Source organism: Otolemur garnettii, unplaced genomic scaffold (genome assembly GCF_000181295.1).
Source record: "Otolemur garnettii isolate 467f Iridium unplaced genomic scaffold, OtoGar3 scaffold00001, whole genome shotgun sequence".
NCBI lineage: Eukaryota > Metazoa > Chordata > Mammalia > Primates > Galagidae > Otolemur > Otolemur garnettii.
The window spans coordinates 42689415-42704557 of record NW_003852396.1 but is presented as its reverse complement, the minus strand read 5'-3'; the positions used below and the strand labels follow the sequence as shown (position 1 = coordinate 42704557).

General features: G+C 38.5%; 1 protein-coding gene across 1 annotated transcript in view; it reads right to left on the bottom strand.

Annotated features, from left to right (window-relative positions):
• The window catches only part of FAR1 (fatty acyl-CoA reductase 1), a 63591-nt gene that overhangs the window by 37392 nt on the left and 11056 nt on the right, over positions 1-15143 (bottom strand). The window lies entirely within an intron of this gene.

Below are 15143 nucleotides of genomic sequence, written 5' to 3'. Positions count from 1 at the left end.
TGGAACCTTACGGATTTACTTACGTTTTTATGTAGGTTTTCTGATTTGACTAAATTAATGTATTGTACAGCCTAAGTTAATAAATGTTATTTTTATATTTAAAAAAAGAACTCAAAACAGATACTCACAGGTTTGTACACATTGAGTATCCCTTATCCAAAATGTTTGAGTCCAGAAGTATACTGGATTTCAGATTTTTTCATATTTTAGATTATTTGCATTATACTTACTGGCTTAAGCATCCCAAATCCAAAAATCTGAAATCCAAAATGTTCCAAGGACCATTTCCTTTGAGCATCACGTCAGCACTCAAAAAGTTTCAAATTTCGAAGCATTCTATATTTGAGATTTTTGGGTTAGGGGTACTCAACCTATATAGCAGCACTGCTCACAACAGCCAAACAGAGCAAATAGCCCAGATACCAATCAACAAACGATACATACACTGCAGTATATATAAAAGTGGAAACACTATTCATCCATAAAAAATAACAAAGTACTGATAATATACGACCATACAGATGAATCTCAAAAACATCAAGTGGAAGAAGTCAGATACAAAAGGTCACAAATTGTATAATTCTATTCATAAGAAATATCCAGAATAGACAAACTCATAGAGTGCAAACTGGTGGTTGCCAGGGGCAGTAGAATGAGGGAGTAGAGAGTGGAGAGAAACTGCTTAAGAAGTCTTACTTTGTAGTGATGGAAATGTTTTAGAATGAAACAGGAGATGGTGGTTGTACGACACTGTGAATGTACTAATACTACTGAATTGTTCATTTCAGTGGTGCTATGGTTTAAATGTGTCCCCTCTAAAATGCAAGTGCTGCCAGTGTGATAGTATTAAGAGGACAGGCTTTGAGAGGTGACAGGGCATGTGGACTCCCTGCTCATTAATGAGACTCAGGACCTGATAAAAGAGGCTTCGTGCAGCATTTGGCTAGCTTACTTCCATACTTCCTTGCCTTTCCACTTTCTACTCCATGAGGACACAATAACAAGGTGTCATCTTAGAAGGAGAGAGTAGGCTCGGTGCCCATAGCACAGTGGTTGTAGCGCCAGCCACATACACCAAGGGTGAGGGGTTAGAACCTGGCCTGGCCAGCTGAACAACAATGACAAGTATAACAAAAAATAGCCGGGCATTGTGGCAGAAGCCGATAGTCCCAGCTAACTGGGAAGATGATGCAAGGGAATCGCTTAAGACCAAGAGTTTGAGGTTGCTATGAGCTGTGACACTATGGCACTCTACCAAGGGTGGCATAATAAGACTCTGTCCAAAAAAAATAAAAAGAAGAAGAGTAGCCCTCACCAGACAATTGAACCTACCAGCACCTTGATCTTGAACTTCTAACCTCCAGAACTATGTGAAATCAATTTCTGTTCTTTATAAATTATGCAGTCTAAGGCATTTTGTCACAGCAGCACAAATCAGACTAAAACAAATGGTTATTTTATATTATGTAAATTTCACCTCAATAAATTATTATTATTTTTGACACAGAGTCTCACTATGTTGCCCTCGGTAGAGTGCCACAGCATCGCAGCTCACAGCAACCTCAAACTCTTGGGCTTAAGCGATTCTCTTGCCACAGCCTCCCAAGTAGCTGGGACTACAGGCACCCTCCAAAATGCCCAGCTATTTTTTGGTTGTTGTCATTGTTATTTGGCAGGCCCCAGCTGGACTTGAACCTGCCAGCTCCAGTGTATGTAGCTGGTACCCTAGCAGCTGAGCTACAGGCACTAAGCCAATAAATTATTTTTTAAATGCCAAAAATTAAAAATAAATATAAAAGACAAAACATTAAGAGAAATTAAGTAATATCTAAATAAATGGAGACATTACTATATTCCTAGATTGGAAGAATCAATATACAAAGATGACAATTTACCATCCTTAGATTTAATATAATCCCAATTAGCCGGGCATAGTGGCTCATGCCTGTAATCCTAGCACTCTGACAGGTAGAGGCGGGTAGATTGCCTGAGCTCACAGGTTCAAGACCAGCCTAACCCAGAGCAAGACCCCCATCTCTAAAAATAGCCAGGCATTGTAGTGGGCGTCTGTAGTCCCAGCTACTTGGGAGGCTGAGGCAAGAGAATCGCTTAAGAGTTTGAGGTTGCTGTGAGCTGTGATGCTACAGCACTTTACTGCTACTCACTCTACTGAGTAGTGAAGGCTACTCTCCTTTTTTCTCTAAGGAAACTCTTCCTACTCTTTTTTAGGAGAGTAGCCCTCACTACTACTACATATATGTAATCCAAATAATATATACATGTAATCCCAATCAAAATCTAACCTGTTTTTGTTTTTGTATATATAATAGAAAGTGAAATTCTAAAATGTTTATGGACTTTCAAAGGACCAAGAATAGTGAAGACAAAGATGAAGAATAACAATGGTAAAGAACTTACATTACCACATACTAAGATGTATTATAAACCTACAGGAATGTGCTTCTGGTGGAACAAGGAGAGAATGATGTGGTCAATTAACCATACAGAATAAGTTAATGTTGACCTTTACCTGCCACTTTGAACAGAAATGCATTACAGAAAAAACTGGAGATATAAATATGAAAAGTAGGGCAGCACCCATACCATAGCTCAGTGGGTAGGGCGCCAGCCATATACACAAAGGCTGGGGGGTTCAAACCTGACCCGGGCCAGCTAAAACAACAATGACAACTGCAACAACAACAACAACAACAACAAAAAATAGCCAGTCCTTGTGGCGGGTGCCTATAGTCCCAGCTACTTAGGAGGCTGAGGCAAGAGAATCGCTTAAGCCCAAGAGTTCAAGGTTGCTGTGAGCTGTGACACCATCACACTCTACCTAGCGCAACACCTTGAAACTGTCTGAAAAAAACAAATAAATATGAAAAATAAAATATTATGATTCTGCTAGGCCAACATTTCCTGAATAAATAACAAATTGCTAATCAAAAAGGAAAACATTGGCTAGGTATAGTGGCTCATGCCGTGATCCTATCACCTTGGGAAGTAGAAATGGGAAGATTCCTTGAGGTCAGGAGTTGAAGACCAGCCTGGGCAACATACTGGGACCTTGTCTCTACAAAAATTTTTAAAAATTAGACAGGTGTGGTGGTACACATCTGTAGTCTTAGCTACTGGGGAGACTTAGCCAGAAGGATTGCTTGAAACCAGAGTTGGGAGGCTACACAGGGCTGAGATTATACCACTACACTCTACCCTGGGCAACAAAGTGAGACACTATAGAAAGAAAAGGAAGGAAAGGAGAAGAAAGAAGAGGAAAGGAAAAGAAAGGAAGAAAAATATTGATAAATTAGATGACACTAAGTTCATCCCAAGACATTATTAATAAAGAGAAAAGGCAAACCAAAATAAGATATTGGCAATTCATTTCACAGTCAAAACAGATTAATATCCAGACTACATAAACAACTCCAAATCAACAGAAGAGATAATGCAATAGAAAAAAGGGCAAGGTTTACATATGCTATCTCAATTTAATTTTCAATAGACTCCCTTTTCTCAAAAATATCCCAATTTACACAATAAATTATATGGTAGTATAACCTGATTCAGGTCTGAGACTACTTTAACATTTAAATGACTGAAAGTCTAACAAAAATAGAGCATAGAAGTTCAAATGTTAAGCCAGGCACTGTAGTGTGTGCCTGTAGTCCTAGTGACTTCAGAGACAGGCAGGAACATTACTTGAGCCTAAGTATTTAAGAACAGCCTGGGCAATGTGGCAAGACACTATCTCTTAAAAAAAAAGTTCAATATGAAGAATAATTCTGCATCAATATATCTAACAAATCTGGCACCTTTTAAATAGTGCGCTGAGAACATAACCTAGAATCAGTTATCTAATACTTTGAGCTTCATATTTTTCTTATATAAAAATTTATACAACAAATACTGGTATTAAGCTACCTAGTAGATATCAGGTTCCATAAAGTTTTCCACAGCTATACATATTTCTTTAAGACAGAGAAAGTTATTAAGCAGTTTTCCGTCTAATTGAAGACTTATAACCTGAATATGCGATGGCTTAACCCTAAAAATATAAAAAGGTAAAAATACATCTATATTCTTATTTCCTTCATTTATGAGGACATCTACCCCACCAAAGCTTAACCAGCAAATATATTAATACCAGACAGCAGAAAATATTTACCAAACTTAATTCTCAAGTTTAATACAGACTGTTGGATAATAGAGGTACAGAGTTACCAGTCTCAGGTAACTAGTTCAAAACTACTTACATGTGATTTTATACTACTGTGATGACTTACATGGTTTTCTTCATGGAGAAAAAACAGAATTCCCACAACTTAGCATAATACCACCAAAAACCTTATCACAATGCCACTAAAAACTTTACAAGCCCTAAGTATCATTAAATTCTGTCTCTAGGTTTTCTTGGCTTCCCTACCCAACCAATACACTTCATCCTACTTACTTATGGGCAAACCTAGTAAAAAAGAGAATTAATTTAAGGGGAAGTCCAGACTTGCCCTATCTTCCACATAGTCCTGGCCAAAGTGACCAGAAAAGCAAAAACCAGGAAAGAAATTATGTCAATGGTTCCAGAGTATGCTGTTTAAATTCCTACTACACAACACCATATCTAAAAGCTCCTATCATCTGTAACACTACAATGCTAAGAAAGGCAGCAGCATTATCATTTCTGTGCAGCTGGGAGGGAGTACAGGGCTGTGAAATGTGACTCATATTTATTTTCACTGTTCTTGAGTTGCCTTAGGAAACATCACCTAGCAGTGCCAGTAGGTATTCTTTAAAAATACCTTATCCCAGGCTCAGCGCCTATGGCTCAAGTGGCTAAGGCGCCAGCCATATACACCTAAGGTGGCGGGTTTGAATCCAGCCCAGTCCCGCCAAACAACAATGATGGCTGCAACCAAAAAATAGCCAGGCATTGTGGCAGGCACCTGTGGTCCCAGCTACTTGGGAGGCAGAGGCAGGAGACTCGCTTGAGTCCAGGAGTTGGAGGTTGCTGTGAGCTGTGATGCCAGAGCACTCTACCTAGGGGGATAGCTTGAGGCTCTGTCTCCCAAAAAAAAATAAATAAATAAATAAAACTACCTTATCCTGGCTGGGCGCCTGTGGCTCAAGTGGCTAAGCTGGCAGGTTTGAATCCAACCCCAGCCCGCCAAACAACAGTGATGGCTGCAACCAAAAAACAGTTGGGTGTTGTGGCAGGCGCCTGTAGTCCCAGCTACTTGGGAGGCAGAGGCAGGAGAATTGCTTGAGCCCAGGAGTTGGAGGTTGCTGCTTGAGGCTCTGTCTTAAAAAAAAAAAAAAAAGAAAGAAAGAAAGAAAGAAAAAGAAAATACCTTATCCTTTGAGTCAATAGTTAAAGAGGCAGAACTCTTTCTGAAGACTTGCTATCATTACTTTTAAGGAATTCACTTAGGTTTACTTGCCAAAGTGGGTTTTCCTGATGGCTGTAAAAGACAGTTTTTACATACTTGCACTTAAAATTTACATTAAAAGAAATACATATTAAGGCTATAGAAAATAGATTTACTTAGTAGGAGTTTAAGTCCAAACTCTAGCACTTAGAAGCTATAAGATCCTAGGTCAAAACTACTACTCCAAACCTGTTTATTTGTAAAAGAACATGAGGGATTTATGAGCAAAAGAGCCTGAAACTGCCACAAATGGAGAACCACAGAGAACTTTTAAGATAGAACCCCACCCAATATAAGCCTGGACTTTTGTAACATAACTGTATTCTCTTAATAAATATCCTAATATTAATTAATGAAAGGCTAATCATGTCTCATTAGTTTTAGAAAGTTAAGTGAAAACTAAGATAAGATTCTCTCCCGCTTTCAACTTTTGAAAAGAGTTCTTTAACGATGGATGCAGTGGCTCATGCCTGCAAGCCCAGCACTCTGGGAGGCCAAGGCAGGTAGATCACTTGAGTTCAGGAGTTTAGAGGACAGCCTGAGCAAGAGTGAGATCCCATACCCACTAAAAATACCTGGGTGTTGTGGTAGATACCTGTTATAGGCGGAAGGCCTATAAGTAAACCTTTAAACAGTTCCTTTCTGTAAGAGCAAGTTTGAAAGTCTTTTGTGCTTATGCAACACCTGTAGTCCCACCTACTTGGGAGACTGAGGCAAAAGGATCACTTGAGCCCAAGAATTTGAGGTTGCTGTGAGCTATAACAGCATGGTACTCTATCCAGAGCTACAGAGTGAGACTCTGTTTCAAAAATAAATATAATGAAGATAAAAATGATAAAAGAGTCCTTTAAATAGATAAAGCAATTAAAGTGAGAGATTGAGGTATTCCAATAATCAGGATAGTACATAGCTGATCCAAAGGTAGTAAGTTATCTCAATTAATTGTTCAGTCACAGTCACATATGGAACTCCTTGTTTACTTTTTCCTCCTCACTATAGCACTTGACTAGTCTTTAAAAGAAAAAAAAGTACAAAAACCAGCCTTTTGTTAAAAAGCTTTTCGGTGCCAAGAAATGAGAATTCCTTTCCCTGTATTACAGCCAAAAGGAACCCAAATTAATTTTAACTTGTAATATAATATTAGCTGGTTGTTTTAGATACTTGCTAAGAAGTGAGATAAATGGGAACAAGTACATGGGGAGTTGTGTATAGGAAAAAGAACGCAAGGCAATTTCATGGACCAGGTAGGCAGAATAAGAACAAAATTTTAAAGACTCACCACTGATGAGAACAATACATTAGTAAGGGGAAGAATGAGAAGAAAAACTTACTAAGCACAAATTCTTTCATACCTTCAGATACTATTTCCCACAAGTTTCCTTAATAACTTTTTTTCTAATTTCACATTAATATATGGGTACAATTAGGTTACACTGTTTGCATTTATTAGGTAAAGTCCAAGTTGTAATTGAGGCCTTCACCCAGGAGGTATGCCACATAACTCTACATTGCACCTATTAGGTGAGAACTTACCAAACCCGCTCTCAACTTTTCTTACTTAAGGTCACTCAGTACACACACCAGATTTTGCTGCTGTGTACAATGTGCTCCCATGTGTAATATACACTCACACTTTTGGCCCAAACTTTCAGGGGAAAAAAAAATCTTTCATTTTTTTCTCTGGCCCGTTCTTCTCTTGAAGGAGTAAGGCCCACAACTATGGAGAAGCCAGGAGCAAACCCAGGAAGCAGGTGAGAGTGGTGAATGGTGTGGATACCTGAGGGCTTGACCTTCCCCAGGTATCCCCTCCAGGCCCATCCCTTTCCCCACATCCTCTTATTTCCTATTGTCTCCCATGTCCACCAGAGGGAACATGGCTACTCCGCTGAACCCACCTCACAGCAGGCTTATTTCCTGGGAGGTGGTGTGAAGGGCTAGTCAAGGCCCCGCCTGCTCCAGGTTCCTGATGGTATGCTGGCTCCATTCTGAATCCCTCAGGATACTGCACTGAGAAGGAAGCCTTTCCTGATGATACCCCAGTGAAGCACTCTGCATTTCCTTCTGTTTAATGACTAGACCATGACCTCCTCCAGCCATCCAGACCTCTGGTAGTCAGTAACATTAGAATGAATGACATCAGCCTTTCCCAGAATTGCAAATCCTACAAATTACCTGGGGGACTGGTTAACATAAGAACCATACCCAAATAACTCTCAATCAACTCTCCAGGAGAAAAACCTGGGTAATCCATTTCATTAACAAGCATCCTAGACGGTTCTTCCTACCGGCAAGTTTGGGAAATTATACCAACTCAATCCATACCTTGGGGATTTAGAGAAGTCATAGGCTTAACATTACAATCTATGGACTCAGGTACACCCAAGCTTTCATACTTTGCTGCCAGGTACCCTTGCAGACAGAAACTTCATGAGAACTGAATAGTAGTAGCAGCTAGTAATAAAATCAGGTCTCAAAACTCAGGTCTTCCAGACCCCAAATCAGGAAGCTTCCTCCTCAGTGATGTCTCAGGGGCCTTACAACAGGGCCAGCTGTAAGAGATGAGGCAGCCCAGAAAGGGCTGGCCTTTCACACCAGCTTCCCAGGAAATAGTCCTGCCAGGATCCTCAGTAGAGAAGCTGTGACCATGTTCCTACCGACAGACACAGATTGGGATAGGAAATGAGAGGATGTGGTGATGAGGGTGGGGTGAGAGGGGACAGCTGGGGGAGGCGGCATGCCCAGGTCATCCTGACCACTCTCACCTGCTGCCTGGGCTCACTCCCAGCTTCTCTGCAGCAGCTGGCTCCCTGCTTCACACCTCTCCTGAGAGAAGGAGGCACTAGTGCACCGCCACTTCTGCCTTCCTTTCTTTCACTGAAATCTTGACACTAACCAGTGCATTGTCACTGGAGGTGCACCTGCTTCCAAGAAGGCAGAGGTGGTAGTGTCTGGTGCAATCCACCAGGTGGGCTGGAGGTTCCTGCAACTGTGGTGCCTGCCAGGTGATGGGGCAGCTGGTGGGGTGGCCCCAGCTGCGAGGAAGTGTGGAGGGAGTGCAATTACCATATTCTAGGGTATTATTTTGCATATAGATACTATTGCTTTCTAGAGTTACAATTTTAACACATAGGCATAAATAAAAGAATTTAAACTTTTATACAGATACAAAACTAGTACTACCCACGTATAATGTGCATCCTTATTTTTTCTTCAAAAATTTGGGCAAAATGTATGCATAATACATGGCTAATTTGGTATATGGGAAGAATCAAATTTGAACCAGTATCTTCTAAGTAAATCCCACATTTACAGAAAACATAAAAAGTTTCTATGTGTCCTTTAATGAGGTAAAGGCATTAACTCACAAGGACTGACTAAGTGTACAACACTAGAAGAGAAGTTCAGAGAAAGTGAAAAGGATGGAATAAATGATCTCAAAGGTCCCATCCAGTTCTAAAGATTTATATGATTCACTACGGGGTGGGGGTGGGGGGGCAGTAGTCTTTGCTACAAGGGCCTCTTGGCTTTTACTAGTTGCACATAATGGACAAGAATCTACTCCACAGAAAATTTTAACATAAGAAGAAAAATTCTAGCTGAAAAATCCTTAAAAATTCCACATTAAAAATGTTCATGGACCAAACTGGCTACACTATATAGAAGTTTGATTGTTAACTAGTTCAGGAAAATTCTGTTAACAGTTAAAATTCAAAGGCAATTAAACTTTACCGGTTTCCCTGAGGGTTATTTCCAGAAGCAGAAAATAAGAAGTCTATTGTCAAACTTATGACAGGACTCAGAAGCCCATCTAGGTGAATTTAACTACATCAGCTACCAATTTGAATAAAGGTGTATCTTGCTTATGTTAAGAAATAAATACACAGCAAAGATCAGTGGATGTATTAATATTTCCAACCCCATCCTACTTGATCCACTGAAAGAGCTTACTTAGACAGAATCATTAATTGGAATATGAGAAACAACCCCAAGAGAGTGGAGGTAACATGACAAGGTAGAAGACAAGAAGCTCTGGGGTCTTGCTTAAGACTTATAAATTTGAATATGTTTCTACAAATATCTATACCAAGGTAATCCAATGGATCATTAAGTTTTGAAAATACACATTGAACTTAACTGGCTTTGAAAATTTAAAAACCTAAGTGAGCTATTAGGAAACTAAATCTTTAATAAAGTCATTTTCAGTACTAAATGAAATCAGGCCCTGCTTATAAATTGCTTCTTGCTAAATTAGCTAAATTGTCCCTTTGTGGAAACAAGGCTTTCAGATAACCAGTACCAAGATATAGCCCTGGGACCCTGGAGTCTAGCAGGCCTGGGAAGGAATTCAAGTTCACCCATTTACCTGACGGGTGAGCAAGCTTACCCCTTTGAGTCTGTAGTTTTCTCATCTCTAAAATATAGACAATGCACCCACCATACACCCCACACACATCTTTTAGCATCTGTATGAAAATTAGATGTAATAAACACACAAAAAAATTGGGCGCAATTACATTTCCTTATTCATCTCCCCTTTACTTCTATGGCAGTGATTCTCAGTATGGATCTTCAGTAGTCAATATGATCTTAATATTTCAAAAACAGTCTAAAAATTTGAAATGAGATGCTCAACCTATATTATCTTCTAGTTTTTATTACCTAAATTTGTGTCATTTACTACATGAAAAGCGTTTTAGATTAAAAACCAGATAATTATTTATCTATGAAACAAACAGGACTCTCACAGGATGAATTTCCTTAATGGAATGTGAAAGATTCTTTCTCCCCTCAGAATAATGTTTATCTTGGATGGAATGTGCCTCTGTTCCATCTCCTCAGAGATTCACCTTGTTTACAATGTGCACCATATTCACAAAGCAGTAAAGTGCACAGAATATACCATATGTAGTACAATACCAAACGGAGTCTGTAGTCAAGTCTAAAGTGGCTCAAGAAGTGTACGCATCCTTCTGCCCCAGTATTTGTTGCACACACACAATAATGGACAAAGGGTATTTATAAGGACTCTTAGTTCCATGTTTCAGCTGCTACAAATTTATTTAGAGAAACTGAACAATGAATCTGAAAGTCTCTAACCATTCAATCCACCTTCCTTTAAATATCCAACACCTACAGCTATTCCTGAAGGTATAGCCCACTCAGCTGTCTTTTTATTAAAACTGGCTTCTCTGTGCCTTCAGTAAGTGAACAAATTCAATTTAAAAATCCAACAATGGAGACAGTGGAGTGAGCAAAGAATAAAATATTCATCTACCTTTTCATTTTTTACTCCCAATCAGATGCAATTGCACTGCCACATCCAATGCTGCCTTGTCATTAATTCTTTAATTCTGCTTATCTCATTCTCTTACACCTCTCAGATGGAGGACCACTTGGCAAAAGTACTGAAGGAAATTCAAGCAACAGATAGAAAGTTAAATGATCTTTTAATATTCCTTACATTGCATAACTTAAAACAGCAAAAAAAAAAAAAAAACTAACTTCTAATTACTTTAAAAAGGGGAAATTAATTATAAATTATTCTAAACCAGTAGTAAGCAAAGGTTTCTGTAAAGGGTCAGGTAGTAAATATTTTCTATTTTGTTGGGCCATACAATCTCAGTAGCAACTTTTCAACTCTGCCGTTGTACCACAAAAGCAGTCGTGGACAATAAATAAATAAAAGGGTGTGGCTATGTATGTTCCAATAAAACTTTAAAAAACAGGAAGCCAGTTGGCAGGCCATAGTGTGCCAACTTCTGTTCTACACAATGATTTCCAATATTCCACAAACACTCAGAAAAATGAAGTATAAATGAGAAAAGCATCAATAAAAAAGCAGTATGGTCTAAAAATTCAATGTCTATGATTTCACTACTACTAGAATTGCTGTGCACAGCAATGTAAAATGGGCAGTAAAATGAGCACTATAAAATGCTTGTTTGATGCAATAACATCTTTATAAAGCAATAAATTAATGCCAGGCATTAGAAGTATAGATGTGCCAGAGACTAAATGCAAAAGGAAGACATGACCTATATATAGTCCTGCAGCCCTACAGCCTTTTTGAGCCTCAAGTGATACTCCCACTTCAGCCTCCCTAGCAGCCAGGATTACAGGCAGGAGTCACCCCCTTCTCAAAAATCTGTATTTCTAAAAGGAAAGCCCATTTATATGTTCAGAGATGAGACCTGGGCAGTATTATTTTGGAGAAAAGGCTACAAGTGAAGAAGAGCACAGAACACAATCCTGTCACAGAAACTCCTGACCACCACCTTGTTCAAAAACATCTTGTGGCTGGTGAGATGGCTCACACCTGTAATCCTAGCACTCTGGAAGTCTGAGAAGAATGCCTGAGCTCAGCAGTTCAAGCAAGAGTGAGACCCTGTCTCTATAAAAAAAAAATTTTTTTTAAATCTTGATACAATAGGCCGGGCACAGTAATTCATGCCTGTAATCCTAGCACTCTGAGAGGTCAAGGCAGGTAGATTGCCTAAGCTCAGGAGTTCCAGACCAGCCTGAGCCACAGCCAGACCTCATCTCTAAAAATAGTCAGGTGTCATGGTAGGCGCCTGTAGTCCCAGCTACTTGGGAGGCTGAAGGAAGAAGACTGCTTGAGCCCAAGAGTTTGAGGTTGCTGTGAGCTATGAAGCCACAGCACTCTACTCAGGGTGACATAGTGAAATTCTGTCTCAAAAAAAAAAAAATCTTGATACAATAATCAAAAAATAACATAGAATTTAAAAGTATGGATGGAAAAATAGTATTGAATGGAAAAGTAGTATTCTGGTTATCCATCACTGTGCAACAAAATCACTCTAAAATTTATTGTCATAAAACAGTAATCATTTTATTCTCTCACAATTTGTGCAAGTTAGGAATATGGAAAGGGCTCAGCTAAGCAATTCTGGATGAACAGTTCTAACTGCTGGACTTAGAGCTTTTTAGATTCTCCCAATGAGGTAGGTCTGGGCTTCCTTAACAGCATAGGGACCTCAGGCTATGCAAATGCTTACAATGCTACTAATTGCTTTAAAAAACAGTATTCTTATGAGTTCTCTCACCTTTTCTGACCTACCCTTGTTAGTCACAAAGTATAACTTTCTGTTTGGGATTTAAACCCAACCTCAATATCAGTGGTTCTCTAATCTTCCTAATGCCAGTGATGTATTTTCATTGTTACAAAGGGGTAACAACCCACAGGTTGAGAACTGCTACTCAAGATGAAAAAACAGTTAAGACCCACACAAGCTCATATTTATGAGATGGGAAAGACTGTTGCAGCCATTTTTAGAAAATACAATCTGTCACAAAGAGTATAAGTGAAAAAAATGCTTATTACTCTTGAGTATCAACTATTAAACCATGTTGGTTGGACTTATTTCATGGGACTAGAGTACAGCAAAGAGTTGTTCCTTACTACAGATTATTTTTAGCAACCCCAAACTCCTTTTAAAAATATGGCCCCATGGACCTCACACTTCAAAATATTTTGTCTAACAAACAGCCATATTTACTGATTTCATTTTCCCATATTCAATTAACTGTGCACTAGTAGATTACCACTTGGAGCTGATACACTTCTAGCCCAAAGCAAGACAACTCGTTTTATAGTAGACTATGAAGAAGTCTTTTTTGTTGTTGTTGTTGTTGCCGTTTGGCTGGAGCTGGGTTTGAACCTGCCACCTTTGGTATATGGGGCCAGCGCCCTAGCCACTGAGCCACAGGCGCCACCCTGAAGAAGCCTTTAGATAAGTACATCCTTTAAAAAGATTTTCTGATAGACCACCTGCTGGAGACACACTGGGAACTGTCTAATGTCATTTCTATCACATTTTGGTAACTGAAATCTTATTTAGTGTTTTAAGACTTAACATAAAAACCTCTCCTGAAAGTAAGCTATAAGCAACAAATAAAGCAAAATGCAAATTCAGTGCACGAACTATTTACTGTAATAAAGATGATCAGAATAGTGGGTTCTTTTTTTCTTTTTCAAAAATTAAGGCTTATCAAGCATTTTTCCATAAACAAAGAAACTCCAGCATCTTGGTTAACATTTCTTTTTTCTATATAAAAGATGCTAGTGTCCAACCCTGTCGTAAGTACCCATTGAAGCAGATATAATGGCCACTATGTTTGCCTACACAAGCACTGATTTACCAATATTTAACTCTCTGTATCCTATTTTCCCCAACACTTCCCTAAGGTACTTCTATTAGTTCTTAGGCCACTACACAACTGTTTTGTACACTGATGTTGCTCCATATGCAAGGCACTCGGATAAGAATTAAAATCCTTCGAGGATCTTATTATCCTGGAAAAGTTTAGATACTGAGAAAAATCACTCAGAATTCTCAGAGTGATATAAAAATCAAACACAAAGATGCCTTTAAAAAGTCAAGTTATATCAGAGAGGAAATGTCAATTTTGCAGCACTAAAATCATCTGCTGACCAGAAAACTTAAAAATATTTCTTTTCCTTTTTTCTGTTTCTGTCCTGTGCCAGTAGGGTAACTTCTCTACTGTAAAGCCTACGGGAAGGGTTGTATTTTTGTTACATAGCTTGGTAATGCCAAGTAATGAATAAACAGGAAGAGGCATATAAAATAAGAGAAAGCAAAAAATTCTAACAATTAGTTAAGTTACTGAGACTAGAGGAGGAAAAAAAAAATCAGTCCATTGCTTGTAAAAATACATATTCCAATCTAGTAGTAAATAATTTTTTAAAAATGTAATTCCCACAAGTCACATTCTTTTTTAGATAAGCTATTATGCTATGGCCATCCATTACCTTAAAAATAGTTTCAGATTAAGACATAAAATTTTTAGCCTAGTATTTTCTGATTCAGAGAAACATATTCTAATATACAAAGTTATACTATTTTAAGTGGATTACCAAAGATAGGGCTTTTCAAACTTTCCTAGTACAGCACAGGAAACCGGAATATCTTGTTTTGCTTAAAAATTCATGAAAGTTGTACATTTAACTCCACAATCCACCTACAAATTTATAGGCATATAAAAATATTTCAAATTACTGAGTAAAACTGATGATACAGAAAAATGTATCACCTTTACTGGACACTACATGTAGACTATACACAAGTTTACCTAAAATGTGGCTCAGGCAAATTATGTATGCTTCGTAGTATTTTCTCTCTTCTATTCTATCACTTTCTTTTGCTGCCTTCTGAGTCTGAAACTCAAGTCTGAACCTAAAACAGCAGGCTCCAGTACTCCAAGGTGCCATGGGCAGAATATGGGACTGGGAAACCCTATACTTTATCCCCAACCAGATTAAAGAAGTATATTAGCATATCAAAGACTACAAAATGTCTTGAGGTAAAGAAACCCATTTGAGCTCTATTTAAGCCAGGTCCTACACAAATTTCCCAACCTAGCTAGGAAAGCAATGCCCAAGAGAAGTTTGAGATTCTCAGATCAGCCTTCCACGGTAATGATTTTTCAAAAATGGGCCAAACCTCCTAACAGACCATACAGATTTACTAAATATGACCTTCCCTTGACACACAGAACTACCGTACAAATAAACATTAAGCTAGTTATCAAGAATCACAAAATGAACACTTTATTAAAATGTTCTTCAAACTTTAATTTGTATTAAATTAGTAAGTCTGTTGCTAAAACTGGCAATGCTGCAAGCTCCTACCACACATGCTGTTTTATTGGTTTTTTTTTTTTTTTTTTTTTTTT